The sequence below is a fragment of the Pygocentrus nattereri genome, chromosome 1, assembly GCF_015220715.1.
Source record: "Pygocentrus nattereri isolate fPygNat1 chromosome 1, fPygNat1.pri, whole genome shotgun sequence".
Taxonomy (NCBI): Eukaryota; Metazoa; Chordata; class Actinopteri; order Characiformes; family Serrasalmidae; genus Pygocentrus; species Pygocentrus nattereri.
Window position 1 is genome coordinate 26,146,334 of NC_051211.1, and position 17,328 is coordinate 26,163,661.

Genomic DNA, 17,328 nt, shown 5'->3' on the forward strand with positions numbered 1-17,328 from the left:
ACGTTTACAGACAACAGGGGACGTACACGTTCGCAGAGAACAGGGCATTTACACGTTCACAGACAACAGGGGACGTACACGTTCACAGGGAACAGGGCATTTACACGTTCATAGACAGCGGGGCATTTACACGTTCACAGACAACAGGGGGCATACACGTTCACAGACAACAGGGGGCATACACGTTCACAGACAATAGGGCATTTACATGTTAACAGACAACAGGGCATTTACACGATCACAGTCAACAGGGGACTTACACGTTCACAGACAACAGGGCATTTACACTTTCACAGACAACAGGGCATTTACATGTCCACAGGCAAGTGGGCATTTACACGTTCACAGACAACGGGGCATTTACATGTTCACAGACAACAGGGGGCATACACGTTCACAGACAATAGGGGACTTACACTTTCACAGACATCAGGGAACATACACGTTCACAGACAACAGGAGACATACACGTTCACAGACAATAGGGCATTTACATGTTCACAGGCAACAGGGGACTTGCACGTTCACAGACAACAGGGCATTTACTTGTTCACAGACAGCAGGGCATTTACATGCTCACAGAGAAGAGAGCATTTACACATTCACAGACAACAGGGCATTTACACGTTCACAGACAACAGGGAATTTACATGTTCATAGACAACAGGGGACTTACACGTTCACAGAGAACAGGGCATTTACATGTTCACAGACAACAGGGAATTTATGAAATATCTGTCCTACTAGATCTGACCGTGTCAACTTTAAGTGCTATAACTGTGAAATGGAAGCATCCAGGAGCAACAACAGCTCAGTTACAAAGTTATGAATCAAGCAGTCTCACAGACTGGGGCTGGTGTGCTGAATCACGTAGACAAACTGTCCTTTGTTGCGTCACTTACTAAGAATTCCAAACTGCCTGTGGAAGCAACATCACCATAGGGACTGTGCATTGGGAGTTTCTTTAATTGGGTTTCCATGGCAAAGCAGCTACACACAAGCCTAGTGCAAAGCATGCTGACTGTAGATTCTGGAGCAATGGAAGTGTGTACTCTGGAGTGATGAATCACATTTCACTATCTGTCAATCTGGTGGATGAATCTGGACAATAATTGTCTGGGGCTGTTTTTCAGTGTTTGGGGTATGCTCCTTGGTTTCAGTGAAGAGTAAAGTTAATGATGAAGCTTACAGAGACATTTAAGACAATTATATGCTCCCAGCTTCATGGCAGCAGTTTGGAGAAGGACCTGACTGCCCAGAGAGCAGACAGTTCTGAGCCAGTTCTGGCTTACATTAATGAGTGTTGGTTGTCTTCCAGATAGATATGCTTAATATCTGAATCAGAAGCAGAATCCTTTATTCCATCTGGGATCAATAAAGAATTCTGATTCAGATATTAGGCGTGTGGGCCACAACCGGGCCTGATGTTGGTGAGCTATGTAAGGTTTTGTTATTTCTGTTTAAAGGGCCAGTTGGAGCATGAATGTTGTGCATTAATATTTTTTTCTACTTTGAAAAGGTTTATAACATTAAAGTATAATGAACAATCTGACTGCATGACATTTTCTTTTGCTTTTTGTCTTCTTAATAGGGATTCTGCACTAGTGAAATGAATGTATGCAAAACATAGCATTATGGTCATATGTACATAAGATCATAATTCCTCATAATATTGGTATGATCATATCACATAAGATCATAAACGGTTAAAAGTCACTGTATAACTTCTTAGGTTACTACCATCTCTTGCTGAAGTAGGATCGAAAGCACATCCCAAGAAAGGACCATGTGTCACAATGTAGGAAAAAGTCAAGTATTTAAAATCATTAGCAAAACAGCAGTTAATCCAGTTTTGTATTTATTTACTGTTTTAAAAAAAAAATAGTATTAGTAGTAGTATCTTCTTTCGGCTGCTCCCTTTAGGGGTCGCCACAGCAGATCATCTGCCTCCATCTTGCCCTATCCACTGCCTCCTCTACTTTTACACCAACCATCTCCATGTCCACCTTCACTACATCCATAAACCTTCTCTGAGGTCTACCTCTTCGCCTTCTGCCCGGCAGCTCCATCTCCAACATTCCTTGACCAATATATCTACTATTCTTCCTCAACACATGTCCAAACCATCTCAACCTGGCCTCTCTGGCTTTATCTCCAAACTGCTCCACCTTCACTGTCCCTCTGATCTGCTCATTTCTAATCTTGTCCATCCAAGAAGGGGCTCAAAGCTGATCCCTGGTGTAACCCTACCTTCACCTTGAAACCATTTGTCACTCCAACTGCACACCTCACCACTGTCTCACTATCCTCCTACATGTCCTGCACCACCCTAACATACTTTTCAGCTACACCTGACTTCCTCATACAGTACCACAATTCCTCTCTTGGCACCCTATCATATGCCTTCTCTAGATCCACAAAGACACAATGTAGCTCCTTCTGACCTTCTCTGTACTTCTCTACCAACACAACGCAAAAATTGCATCTGTGGTACTGGGCATGAAAAACTGCTGCTCACTGATCTGAACCTCTCGCCTTAGCCTTGCTTCCACAACTCTTTCCCATACCTTCATGGTGTGGCTAATCAACTTTATACCTCTGTAGTTACTGCAGCTCTGCACATCACCCTTGTTCTTAAAAATGGGGACGAATACACTACTTCTCCACTCATCAGGCATCCTCTTACTCTCCAGGATTTTGTTAAACAACCTGGTTAAAAAGTCCACTGCCTTCTCTCTTAAACATCTCCATACCTCCACAGGTATTAGTACTAGTATACTGTTAGTCATATTACTTTTTATAGTCTTATTAGTATAATACTAGTAGTCATTATTTAGAGGATACACAATCAGATAATGTAGCTGTTCAAATTAAATTGCAAAACTCATACACAGTTGGTGTGACGTGGAGCGATGTTGAGGCAGACGTATGTGTGGAGACAAGCGAGATTTATTATGGACAAATCCAAAATCGGGGTCAAGACAGTCCAGGGTCATAGAGCCAATGCCAACAGATTGGGGTGCAGACACGATAAACATAGAACCTCAAACAAGAACCAAAACATGATAATACAATATATACATCCAACAAACAGCACATCTAACATCACACATACAAACAAAGACCAACAAGAAACCCCCCCCCAAACAAACAAAGACACAAGAGACAAAAAAGAACTAAACAAGGACAGGAGCCGGGACAAGACATGGGACAGGCACAGACACAGAAGCAGGAATGGGAACAGGAGTAGAGACAACAAGAACAGAGGCAGCAACACGAACCAGAATGGAAGCAGAAGCAGGAATGGGCACAGAAGCAGGGGCAGAAATGGGAACAGGCACAGGAACAGAAGCCGAAACAGGAACAGAGACAAGAATGTGGAACAGGAGCAGACAGATGGAGAACATGGAACAGCAGCCGGAGCAGGAACAGGCACAGAAATGGGAGACAACACCACACACAGGAACAGACGAAACACGAACAGAACGAGTGCGAAACACGGAGGGAGGATGAGGAGGCACACCACAAAAGGACGCTGAACGAGAGATGAATGGAGGCACAACAGGACGAGGAAAACAAGAACGCAAGACAGAACATGCAAACGAAAGGAGAACAGGAACCAAGACAGACACAGGCACAGAAACGGACGCACAGACAGACACCGGAACAGAAACGGAAGGAGAGACAGGAACAGGAACCACCACAGGAACAGGAATGGGCACAGACACAACAGATGGGAACAAGACAACATCGCAAAAACGAAGGGACAGAAAAACCTGGGGACACAGAAGCAGACACAGGAGGAACAGGAGGCCCACAGGGAACAGCAGACACAGGAGGAATAGGAGGCCCACGGGGAGCCACAGACACAGGCATGGGCAGGACAGGTAGGAACAAAGGAACTGCGACATCCGCAGAGGCAGGCGAGCCTGCAACAACGTCCGCGGAGGCACAGGGAGCCTGCAACAACGTCCGCGGAGGCACAGGGAGCCTGCAACAACGTCCGCGGAGGCACAGGGAGCCTGCAACAACGTCCGCGGAGGCACAGGGAGCCTGCAACAACGTCCGCGGAGGCACAGGGAGCCTGCAACAACGTCCGCGGAGGCACAGGGAGCCTGCAACAACGTCCGCGGAGGCACGGCGGGTCCGGAGGCGCGGCGACTGGCAGTGGGGTGCGGCCACGGGATCAGGAATGCCGCAGGGTGCAGCCACGGGATCAGGAACTTGGGCTGGGGACAGCTGTTCCAACCTGGAGGAACATACAGACAGGACCCTCTTGGCCATTCCCAAGGCTCACTCGAACTATGGGAAGCTTGCAGTGGCGCTTGAGAACATGCCGAGTACCATAGGAAGGGTTATGTGTATGCTCCTTCCGTCTAGCCTTGTATTGCGCTACAGGTCACTTCTCCCTGCAGCGTTGCTCAAGACAGGCAGACCCAAAGCGCTTACCCGAGCTCTTGTCATCCAAACTGAAGATAGGATGGTCCTTTGCCTTCCTACGGGATCGACGAGATGCTCGTCTACCCTCAGTGCCAGGGGAATTGCTGTCTCTGGCTTGGTGGCATTGGGACATGTCTAACTTGGGCTGCTTAGAAATAGCCGGAGTTTCATGCCACGGAACAACCACATACCAGAGTCTCGCTTTCTCGCTGCGTCCTTTGGTGGTTGGTCTTTCTGTGACATGGAGTGATGTTAAGGCGATTGCATGTGTGGAGACAAGTGAGATTTATTATGGGCAAATCCAAAATCAGGGTCAAGACAGTCCAGGGTCATAGAGCCAATGCCAACAGATCAGGATGCAGACATGATAAACACAGAATCTCAAACAAGAACCAAACACAAGAATGCAATATATACATCCATCAAACAGCACATCTAACATCACACATACAAACAAAGACCAAAAGAAACTCAGAAAAACACAGGGCTTAAATACAAGGGTTAATTACGGACAGGCGGAAACACAGGTGGGAACAATCAGGGGTGGTGTCACAACACAAGGGGCCTGACTAAAAAAACAAAACAAAGAAGCACATGGACAGTACTGGGAAGTAGACACAACACAAACACATGGATAGGACAGGGAGGGGCCAATTGTGACAGTTGGCTTGGCCATATTTCAAAACAAGACATTGAATGGGTTAATGTCATCTCTGATTTGAAATAAAATGTCTGAAAAATCTAAACCCATTTGAACAGTGCCTCAAGGAAGATGTAAGATTTAGCCTGTTTTTCAGTGTCCTTTCCACTTGGCTCAGATTTCTTTGTCTGCCATGGTCTAAAATTTGTGCAGAAATATTGGAAAAAATGTATGTCTGTGGATTGGCCAACTGCATATATTCTTGAAGTTGTGCACACAAAGCCTGCAGATGAGCAAATGAGCTATTACAGAGACAAAGCCTTTTTTCCTTCACTCATTTACTGTTTTTATTTAACCAAAATTTACAATTGATTATTAAGAAGCAACATACTAATTACTAATATATTGCAAGTTATGCAGTAAAGGAATGTTGCATCCTCAGGGCACATATGGGCTGGGGACCACGGTGGGTACTCCATATCTGTGTGACATACATGAGCTAGATCCCACACCTTTTAAATATGGCCACTTTACAGTGCATGGGCCAGATCTGGACCAAAAAGCACATTCACATGACTAGGTGTTCTGAGAAGCTTTTTCATTCCTGAGCATAACTAGAGTTTTGCAATTTGATTGGCTCCTCAGCGAAACAGAGCTCCGGAAGTCGGCAGCTGGACCCATTGTCTGGTGCAGATCAATTCCAGTGGTCTGATCTCAACCCCACTGAACACTTCTTGAATAAACTGGAATATTGATTGCGAGCCAGGCCTTCTAATCAAAACATCAGTCATAATCTAGAATCTAACACTTAACAAACCAACAGAAAAACTGAATTACTTTTTTTATTCATTGCACAAGAAAATTCAGGTAACCTGCCCTGTGATACATGGAGCTGTTAGGGTGTCTACACACTACACAATACAAGGACAGAGTGGTAGAAACATGCGCATGCTGTTCTTGTCTGTCTAGAAGGTGTGTACATGGCTGGAGCAGGGTGGGTAGGATGGCCCCCATTCTCCCCCATCACTCAATGTGATGCTAGTCAGTGCAGGTGTCTGTTAGCTGATGTAACCAATCTGGCAGTTTGTGGTTTTCTCTGAGAGTGTTCAGCTGTCCAATGACCTTGCATGAGTAGCATTTTGAAAAGATTCAGCAGCTGGCTTCACAGGTCTCGGAGGACACCTGTGCTAGCCTTCGCCCTCTTAATGTTGTTAGTATTGAGCTTGTTATTCTGATGCTTCAGCTCATCTGGGTGTTGAACTATGTTTCTGTTGTTATTTAAGCCAGATGTAAAAGACCTTTAAATTTTTTTTGTTTGTTTGTAAGCAATGGATATCATACAAATTAGTTGTGCTGGTGTACAGTACAGAAACTGACTACTAAACGGCTCATTTTTGCCTGATAGAAGCCCTCAGATTCATACAGTTTTGTTGCCCACAACAACTTTGGGCCTTCTTTTTTTTTTTTACTGTAACTACAGTAGGCTGAATTCAGATGCAAAAGTTGCTCCAGGTGGTGTTTGGACCATATAGGGTCTTGTGTGAACCATTATCTCCAAGTCTAGTCTGAATCCTTTTTTAAAAAAAACATTGTGCCAGGCGCATGCTGGTACTTTTCCATCTCGGCTTTTGACCTTGAAAAGTTCACAAGTTCACTCACTCCCTATAAAGTGTCTGTCTTCTCTCTTATGCCCTACTGAGGAAGCTTGTTTTAAGGCACTTGCTCCAATGTGCTAGGCCTTTATTTATGATCTATCCTGCATAATACATGGCATTTTAATTTTGAGAATCTTTAATTTACATCAAGACCCCGGAGAAGACCAGGACATGCTGGCATGACTATATTGCCCAGCTGGCCTGGGAGCGCCTCAGAATTTACCCCGGAACTAGTGGAAGTGGCTGGGGAAAGGGAGGTCTGGGCCTCATTGCTTAGGATGCTGCCCCCGCAACCCAAATCTCGGAGAAGCGGAAGATAAAATTAAAGTAAAGTAATTCTGTCTACAATATTCCAAAGCAGTCTTTATCTGTACAGTAAAGCAGTGAAAGGGAAATGCAAAGCTGGTAATACTGAATTAGCAGTTAATAGTGAAAACAAACTGCCTGCCTATAAACGTGTGAATCACATGAGTAGCCTCAGTGATACTGTGTTGACTGGTGAGACACATACTGGATGTTTTGAATTCAGAGCTTTAACAGTACAGCAACAGAGAAGGATTTGCTCAAAACTGGGTATTGTGAACAATAAGCATGATCAGACAGATGTTACTGGTCCAGTTTCAGTGGGTCAATCCTGTAAAATACAGGCTATCACCAGTGATGGTAATTGCTTTTTTAGATCAACTGCATTTGCAGTTAGTAGAAGTGAAAAAGAACACAGAAAAATCAGGCATGATATTGACACAAAAGAGATATATATTAACTGCCTCAGAGAAGGGTACTTCTCCATCACACAGTACATATCTGAAACAAAAATGAAGCATGTAGGAACCTGGGCTAGTGAAGTTGAAATTAAAGACATGGACATTTGTGTGGACATTTTCACATACACCCAAAACAAACGGTTGAAATATTAAACATGCAATCACTCAACCAGTGGTTGCAGTAAAGACACAGGAATTTATCTAAACCACTGCAATCAGTCACATTATGAAATGTGAAATGTGTCAAAACTATTGATGCAGGGATTTGCACAAGGCTATGTCCACTCAACTATGAGAACAATCGAAATGAAACTGCATCCAGTGATCGTAAGCCTTAAAGACAGAAAGGACAATATGAAACAAATGAAGAATTCAGGGTGCAAAAAGTTCAGAAAAAGATGACCTTTACAGATGCGTGAAAAAACAAAATGCTGATGAATACAGTGCAAATACACTGTACAGACAAAACAAGAAACTACAAAAGACTGTTTAGGTCAAAATCCTAACTAACCTCTCACACTCGCCGTCAAACTCTATCACACATGCCATCAAATCTCTTAACATCAAACCTATCACCATCAAACGCTCTCAAACTCACCGTCAAACCTCTCACAAACAAACCCTCTCACACTCACCATCAAACTCTCAAACCCTCTCACACGTCAAACCTCTCACGATCAAACCCTCTCACACTCACCGTCAAACCGTCACACCGTCAAACCTTGTCACACTCACCGTCAAACCTCTCACTGTCAATTCCTCTAACACTCACTGTCAATCCCTCTCACACTCACCATCAAACCCTCTCACAATCAACATCAAACCTACTCACACTCACCATCAAACTGTAAAACCCTCTCACACTCATCGTCAATCCCTCTCACACTCACCGTCAATCCCTTTCACACACCGTCAAACCTCTCACATTCACCGTCAAATCCTCTCACCATTAAACCCTCTCACAGTCACCATCAAAGCTCTCACCATCAAACCCTCTCACACTCATCGTCAAACACTATCACAGTCAAACCCTCTCACAGTCAAACCCTCTCACAGTCAAACCCTCTCACAGTCACAGTCAAACCCTCTCACGCTCACCGTCAAACCCTCTCACGCTCACCGTCAAACCCTCTCACGCTCACCGTCAAACCCTCTCAGAGTCGTCATCATCAAACCCTCTCACACTCACCATCAAACCCTCTCACACTCACCGTCAAACCTCTCACCGTCAAACCCTCTCACACTCACCATCAAACCCTCTCACACTCACTGCCAAACCTCTCACCGTCAAACCCTCTCACAATCACCATCAAACCCTCACACACTCAGCGTCAAACCCTCGCACATTTACCGTCAAACCTCTCAGTGCCAAACCTTCTCACACTCACCATCAAACCCTCTCATACTCATCGTCAATCCCTCTCACACTCACCGTCAAACCTCTCACTGTCCAACCCTCTCACACTCACCATCAATCCCTTTCACACACCGTCAAACCTCTCACATTCACCGTCAAATCCTCTCACCATCAAACCCTCTCACCATCAAACCCTCTCACACTCATCATCAAACACTATCACAGTCAAACCCTCTCACAGTCACCATCAAAGCTCTCACCATCAAACCCTCTCACACTCATCGTCAAACACTATCACAGTCAAACCCTCTCACAGTCAAACCCTCTCACAGTCAAACCCTCTCACAGTCACAGTCAAACCCTCTCACGCTCACCGTCAAACCCTCTCACGCTCACCGTCAAACCCTCTCACGCTCACCGTCAAACCCTCTCAGAGTCGTCATCATCAAACCCTCTCACACACTCACCATCAAACCCTCTCACACTCACCGTCAAACCCTCTCACACTCACCGTCAAACCCTCTCACACTCACTGCCAAACCTCTCACCGTCAAACCCTCTCACAATCACCATCAAACCCTCACACACTCAGCGTCAAACCCTCGCACACTTACCGTCAAACCTCTCAGTGCCAAACCCTCTCACACTCACCATCAAACCCTCTCATACTCATCGTCAATCCCTCTTACACTCACCGTCAAACCTCTCACTGTCAAACCCTCTCACCATCAATCCCTTTCACACACCGTCAAACCTCTCATACTCACCGTCAAACCCTCTCACACTCAGTCAAACCCTCTCACACTCAGTCAAACCCTCTCACGCTCACCGCCAAACCCTCTCAGAGTCATCATCAAACCCTCTCACACTCACCATCAAACCCTCTCACACTCACCATCAAACCCTCTCACACTCACCATCAAACCCTCTCACACTCAACGTCAAACCCTCTCACACTCACCATCAAACCCTCTCATACTCATCGTCAATCCCTCTGACACTCACCGTCAAACCTCTCACTGTCAAACCCTCTCACCATCAATCCCTTTCACACACCGTCAAACCTCTCATACTCACCGTCAAACCCTCTCACACTCAGTCAAACCCTCTCACACTCAGTCAAACCCTCTCACACTCACCATCAAACCCTCTCACACTCACCGTCAAACCCCTCACCGTCAAACCCTCTCACAATCACCATCAAACCCTCACACACTCACCGTCAAACCTCTCAGTGCCAAACCCTCTCACACTCACCATCAAACCCTCTCATACTCACCGTCAAACCCCTCACACTCACCGTCAAATCCTCTCACCATCAAACCCTCTCACACTCATGGTCAAACACTATCACAATCAAACGCTCTCACACTCAGTCAAACCCTCTCACACTCAGTCAAACCTCTCACGCTCACCGTCAAACCCTCTCAGAGTCATCATCAAACCCTCTCACACTCACCATCAAACCCTCTCACACTCACCATCAAACCCTCTCACACTCAACGTCAAACCCTCTCACACTCACCATCAAACCCTCTCATACTCACCGTCAAACCCTCTCACACTCACCGTCAAACCCTCTCACACTCATCGTCAATCCCTCTCAAACTCACCGTCAAACCCTCTCACACTCACAGTTGTAACAGGCAGAGTTGTCGTTGAGCTTTCATTTTTGGGCTTGGGCGGCCACCGTAGTTGAGGAGCAGCTCCCCCTCCCCTCCCTGTCACGTTGGGTGTTTGGTCATTTAGCGCCAGTATTTAGGCATGGTGAGCATGCTTTGGGTTAAGCTCAGGCTTCCTTGTTGGTTGGGCTAGATGAGTGCAGGACTTGCTGCTGGGTCAATTGGTTGAAGGGAATTCTGCCAGAAAACGGGTGTCTCTTCCTCACTCCTTGGATTCACCACGCCATTAGCTGATAGCAGATAGCATCAGCCTAAACCCAGAACATCGCGTGTAAAGCTGTGGTTTACGTGGATGTGGGTAATATTGGCCGCCAGGTGTGTACTGTTGGCGTGCCTGATAACGGGTGGGTTTGGGGAGACGGCACCGTAAGATTTCGGGCATGAAACTTGGGTGTTCACTGCATCTAAGCTGCATTGCATCTAAGCAAGTTGTACTGGTAATCCCAGCCTGAAGGTTCTCTGTGGAATATCACCATTGGGACAGCCTAGGTGGTGCCAAGCAGAGCCTTCCCTGAAGTCTGCTGCTGTTTTGCCTGTAGTGATATTTTGTGGGGTTTATTAGTTAATTTTTTTTTCTTTCTTTCTTTATGATTATTTTGTTTTCTCATTAATTAAAGAACTGTGCATTTTGTTTTGGTATTTGTTTATGTTGAATTAACCCTGCTTTGTCAATTTGGATTTGAATGGTGGAGGATGTATTGTTTTTAATAGGATTACTGGCTGTGATTAATTATTTTGTGTCTTTTTATTTAGTTCTAGAGCAACTTGGTGGAAGGGTGTCTCTTCTTGGCTGATGGTTACCCTCTTTGGAAATTTCCCTTTTCACTCCTTTTACACCACCAAACCCTCTCCCACTCACCGTTCAACCTCTCACAGTCAAACCCTCTCACAATCAAACCTTCTCGCACTCAAACCCTCTCACACTCACCATCAAACTCTAGGGCTTTCTTGATTTGAGAGAGCTTGATGGCCTAGAGAGTTATCAATTAAATTAGCAGTTTCTAATTTGCTCATTGTCAAATATGCCCGTCCTCCACGTGTGGTAGTTCGCTTTTAGGTCCTTTTAGTAATGACAGTGGTTCTATATTGAACTAGGAACACAAAAATAACAATTTGCATGATTAAAGTGTTCTTTGCATGGTGAAATGGTTCTTCAGATTGACAGACAATGTTCTGTAGATGGTTGTACGTATGAGTGAAGTCATTTTGGCGCTATAGCGGTCCGTGTATTCTTGGTTTTTGTTCTGTTACCGTCAGTGGAAAAATCACAAAATAGCTTTGTTTCACAGTTTCACACACTAAGCAGAAATTTTCTAACAAACATACTATCTATCACTTTAACCTGAAGTAGACGTGCAGAGGGCATGCATGGTCTCAGAAACTCAGAAATCACTGAAATCAGGCCTGTTTGTCTGGGTTGTGCAGAATCCTGACTAACCTTCGCGTGCACATGCCTCTCGCAGGCATACAGGCACTTCAGATTATACTTGCGATTTTGTTTGTTTCTATGTGTAAATAACCATTAATCATCCCTTCTCCTCCACAACAAACAGCACATCAGGACCTAAAGCCGAACATAGAGTCTCACAGAGAGAGTTTTAATTTAATGTACCAAAGGTGCTGGTTGGTGCCTTACTCTGAGATGAGTGATGAGCGTGCTGGTCAAGGAGACACAGGAGAGGCTATAGAATAACACAATGACACACATACATTTTAACAGAACACCTTCCCTTAAGGGGTGAAGCCATGACTCAGCTCTGCATAACGTGCTTCTAAAGCTCCTTCCCAAAACCAGAGCCACCACAGGATTATATGAACAATATGAACACAGGACAGTGTGGAGCTCACAGCTTTAATTCTTAAATTTGGAGCTGTAACACAATCACTATATCGAAGTTCACATCTGATGATGTGACATTACAATTAATTTTTCTCATCATTATTGGGCAGCGTGACTTTCATTTTTCATTGGTTTTGCTGTTAAATGGCAGGAGTCCAGTACAGTAAAGCAGTGAAAGGGAAATGCAAAGCTGGTAATACTGAATTAGCAGTTAATAGTGAAAACAAACTGCCTGCCTATAAACGTGTGAATCACATGAGTAGCCTCAGTGATACTGTGTTGACTGGTGAGACACATACTGGATGTTTTGAATTCAGAGCTTTAACAGTACAGCAACAGAGAAGGATTTGCTCAAAACTGGGTATTGTGAACAATAAGCATGATCAGACAGATGTTACTGGTCCAGTTTCAGTGGGTCAATCCTGTAAAATACAGGCTATCACCAGTGATGGTAATTGCTTTTTTAGATCAACTGCATTTGCAGTTAGTAGAAGTGAAAAAGAACACAGAAAAATCAGGCATGATATTGACACAAAAGAGATATATATTAACTGCCTCAGAGAAGGGTACTTCTCCATCACACAGTACATATCTGAAACAAAAATGAAGCATGTAGGAACCTGGGCTAGTGAAGTTGAAATTAAAGACATGGACATTTGTGTGGACATTTTCACATACACCCAAAACAAACGGTTGAAATATTAAACATGCAATCACTCAACCAGTGGTTGCAGTAAAGACACAGGAATTTATCTAAACCACTGCAATCAGTCACATTATGAAATGTGAAATGTGTCAAAACTATTGATGCAGGGATTTGCACAAGGCTATGTCCACTCAACTATGAGAACAATCGAAATGAAACTGCATCCAGTGATCGTAAGCCTTAAAGACAGAAAGGACAATATGAAACAAATGAAGAATTCAGGGTGCAAAAAGTTCAGAAAAAGATGACCTTTACAGATGCGTGAAAAAACAAAATGCTGATGAATACAGTGCAAATACACTGTACAGACAAAACAAGAAACTACAAAAGACTGTTTAGGTCAAAATCCTAACTAACCTCTCACACTCGCCGTCAAACTCTATCACACATGCCATCAAATCTCTTAACATCAAACCTATCACCATCAAACGCTCTCAAACTCACCGTCAAACCTCTCACAAACAAACCCTCTCACACTCACCATCAAACTCTCAAACCCTCTCACACGTCAAACCTCTCACGATCAAACCCTCTCACACTCACCGTCAAACCGTCACACCGTCAAACCTTGTCACACTCACCGTCAAACCTCTCACTGTCAATTCCTCTAACACTCACTGTCAATCCCTCTCACACTCACCATCAAACCCTCTCACAATCAACATCAAACCTACTCACACTCACCATCAAACTGTAAAACCCTCTCACACTCATCGTCAATCCCTCTCACACTCACCGTCAATCCCTTTCACACACCGTCAAACCTCTCACATTCACCGTCAAATCCTCTCACCATTAAACCCTCTCACAGTCACCATCAAAGCTCTCACCATCAAACCCTCTCACACTCATCGTCAAACACTATCACAGTCAAACCCTCTCACAGTCAAACCCTCTCACAGTCAAACCCTCTCACAGTCACAGTCAAACCCTCTCACGCTCACCGTCAAACCCTCTCACGCTCACCGTCAAACCCTCTCACGCTCACCGTCAAACCCTCTCAGAGTCGTCATCATCAAACCCTCTCACACTCACCATCAAACCCTCTCACACTCACCGTCAAACCTCTCACCGTCAAACCCTCTCACACTCACCATCAAACCCTCTCACACTCACTGCCAAACCTCTCACCGTCAAACCCTCTCACAATCACCATCAAACCCTCACACACTCAGCGTCAAACCCTCGCACATTTACCGTCAAACCTCTCAGTGCCAAACCTTCTCACACTCACCATCAAACCCTCTCATACTCATCGTCAATCCCTCTCACACTCACCGTCAAACCTCTCACTGTCCAACCCTCTCACACTCACCATCAATCCCTTTCACACACCGTCAAACCTCTCACATTCACCGTCAAATCCTCTCACCATCAAACCCTCTCACCATCAAACCCTCTCACACTCATCATCAAACACTATCACAGTCAAACCCTCTCACAGTCACCATCAAAGCTCTCACCATCAAACCCTCTCACACTCATCGTCAAACACTATCACAGTCAAACCCTCTCACAGTCAAACCCTCTCACAGTCAAACCCTCTCACAGTCACAGTCAAACCCTCTCACGCTCACCGTCAAACCCTCTCACGCTCACCGTCAAACCCTCTCACGCTCACCGTCAAACCCTCTCAGAGTCGTCATCATCAAACCCTCTCACACACTCACCATCAAACCCTCTCACACTCACCGTCAAACCCTCTCACACTCACCGTCAAACCCTCTCACACTCACTGCCAAACCTCTCACCGTCAAACCCTCTCACAATCACCATCAAACCCTCACACACTCAGCGTCAAACCCTCGCACACTTACCGTCAAACCTCTCAGTGCCAAACCCTCTCACACTCACCATCAAACCCTCTCATACTCATCGTCAATCCCTCTTACACTCACCGTCAAACCTCTCACTGTCAAACCCTCTCACCATCAATCCCTTTCACACACCGTCAAACCTCTCATACTCACCGTCAAACCCTCTCACACTCAGTCAAACCCTCTCACACTCAGTCAAACCCTCTCACGCTCACCGCCAAACCCTCTCAGAGTCATCATCAAACCCTCTCACACTCACCATCAAACCCTCTCACACTCACCATCAAACCCTCTCACACTCACCATCAAACCCTCTCACACTCAACGTCAAACCCTCTCACACTCACCATCAAACCCTCTCATACTCATCGTCAATCCCTCTGACACTCACCGTCAAACCTCTCACTGTCAAACCCTCTCACCATCAATCCCTTTCACACACCGTCAAACCTCTCATACTCACCGTCAAACCCTCTCACACTCAGTCAAACCCTCTCACACTCAGTCAAACCCTCTCACACTCACCATCAAACCCTCTCACACTCACCGTCAAACCCCTCACCGTCAAACCCTCTCACAATCACCATCAAACCCTCACACACTCACCGTCAAACCTCTCAGTGCCAAACCCTCTCACACTCACCATCAAACCCTCTCATACTCACCGTCAAACCCCTCACACTCACCGTCAAATCCTCTCACCATCAAACCCTCTCACACTCATGGTCAAACACTATCACAATCAAACGCTCTCACACTCAGTCAAACCCTCTCACACTCAGTCAAACCTCTCACGCTCACCGTCAAACCCTCTCAGAGTCATCATCAAACCCTCTCACACTCACCATCAAACCCTCTCACACTCACCATCAAACCCTCTCACACTCAACGTCAAACCCTCTCACACTCACCATCAAACCCTCTCATACTCACCGTCAAACCCTCTCACACTCACCGTCAAACCCTCTCACACTCATCGTCAATCCCTCTCAAACTCACCGTCAAACCCTCTCACACTCACAGTTGTAACAGGCAGAGTTGTCGTTGAGCTTTCATTTTTGGGCTTGGGCGGCCACCGTAGTTGAGGAGCAGCTCCCCCTCCCCTCCCTGTCACGTTGGGTGTTTGGTCATTTAGCGCCAGTATTTAGGCATGGTGAGCATGCTTTGGGTTAAGCTCAGGCTTCCTTGTTGGTTGGGCTAGATGAGTGCAGGACTTGCTGCTGGGTCAATTGGTTGAAGGGAATTCTGCCAGAAAACGGGTGTCTCTTCCTCACTCCTTGGATTCACCACGCCATTAGCTGATAGCAGATAGCATCAGCCTAAACCCAGAACATCGCGTGTAAAGCTGTGGTTTACGTGGATGTGGGTAATATTGGCCGCCAGGTGTGTACTGTTGGCGTGCCTGATAACGGGTGGGTTTGGGGAGACGGCACCGTAAGATTTCGGGCATGAAACTTGGGTGTTCACTGCATCTAAGCTGCATTGCATCTAAGCAAGTTGTACTGGTAATCCCAGCCTGAAGGTTCTCTGTGGAATATCACCATTGGGACAGCCTAGGTGGTGCCAAGCAGAGCCTTCCCTGAAGTCTGCTGCTGTTTTGCCTGTAGTGATATTTTGTGGGGTTTATTAGTTAATTTTTTTTTCTTTCTTTCTTTATGATTATTTTGTTTTCTCATTAATTAAAGAACTGTGCATTTTGTTTTGGTATTTGTTTATGTTGAATTAACCCTGCTTTGTCAATTTGGATTTGAATGGTGGAGGATGTATTGTTTTTAATAGGATTACTGGCTGTGATTAATTATTTTGTGTCTTTTTATTTAGTTCTAGAGCAACTTGGTGGAAGGGTGTCTCTTCTTGGCTGATGGTTACCCTCTTTGGAAATTTCCCTTTTCACTCCTTTTACACCACCAAACCCTCTCCCACTCACCGTTCAACCTCTCACAGTCAAACCCTCTCACAATCAAACCTTCTCGCACTCAAACCCTCTCACACTCACCATCAAACTCTAGGGCTTTCTTGATTTGAGAGAGCTTGATGGCCTAGAGAGTTATCAATTAAATTAGCAGTTTCTAATTTGCTCATTGTCAAATATGCCCGTCCTCCACGTGTGGTAGTTCGCTTTTAGGTCCTTTTAGTAATGACAGTGGTTCTATATTGAACTAGGAACACAAAAATAACAATTTGCATGATTAAAGTGTTCTTTGCATGGTGAAATGGTTCTTCAGATTGACAGACAATGTTCTGTAGATGGTTGTACGTATGAGTGAAGTCATTTTGGCGCTATAGCGGTCCGTGTATTCTTGGTTTTTGTTCTGTTACCGTCAGTGGAAAAATCACAAAATAGCTTTGTTTCACAGTTTCACACACTAAGCAGAAATTTTCTAACAAACATACTATCTATCACTTTAACCTGAAGTAGACGTGCAG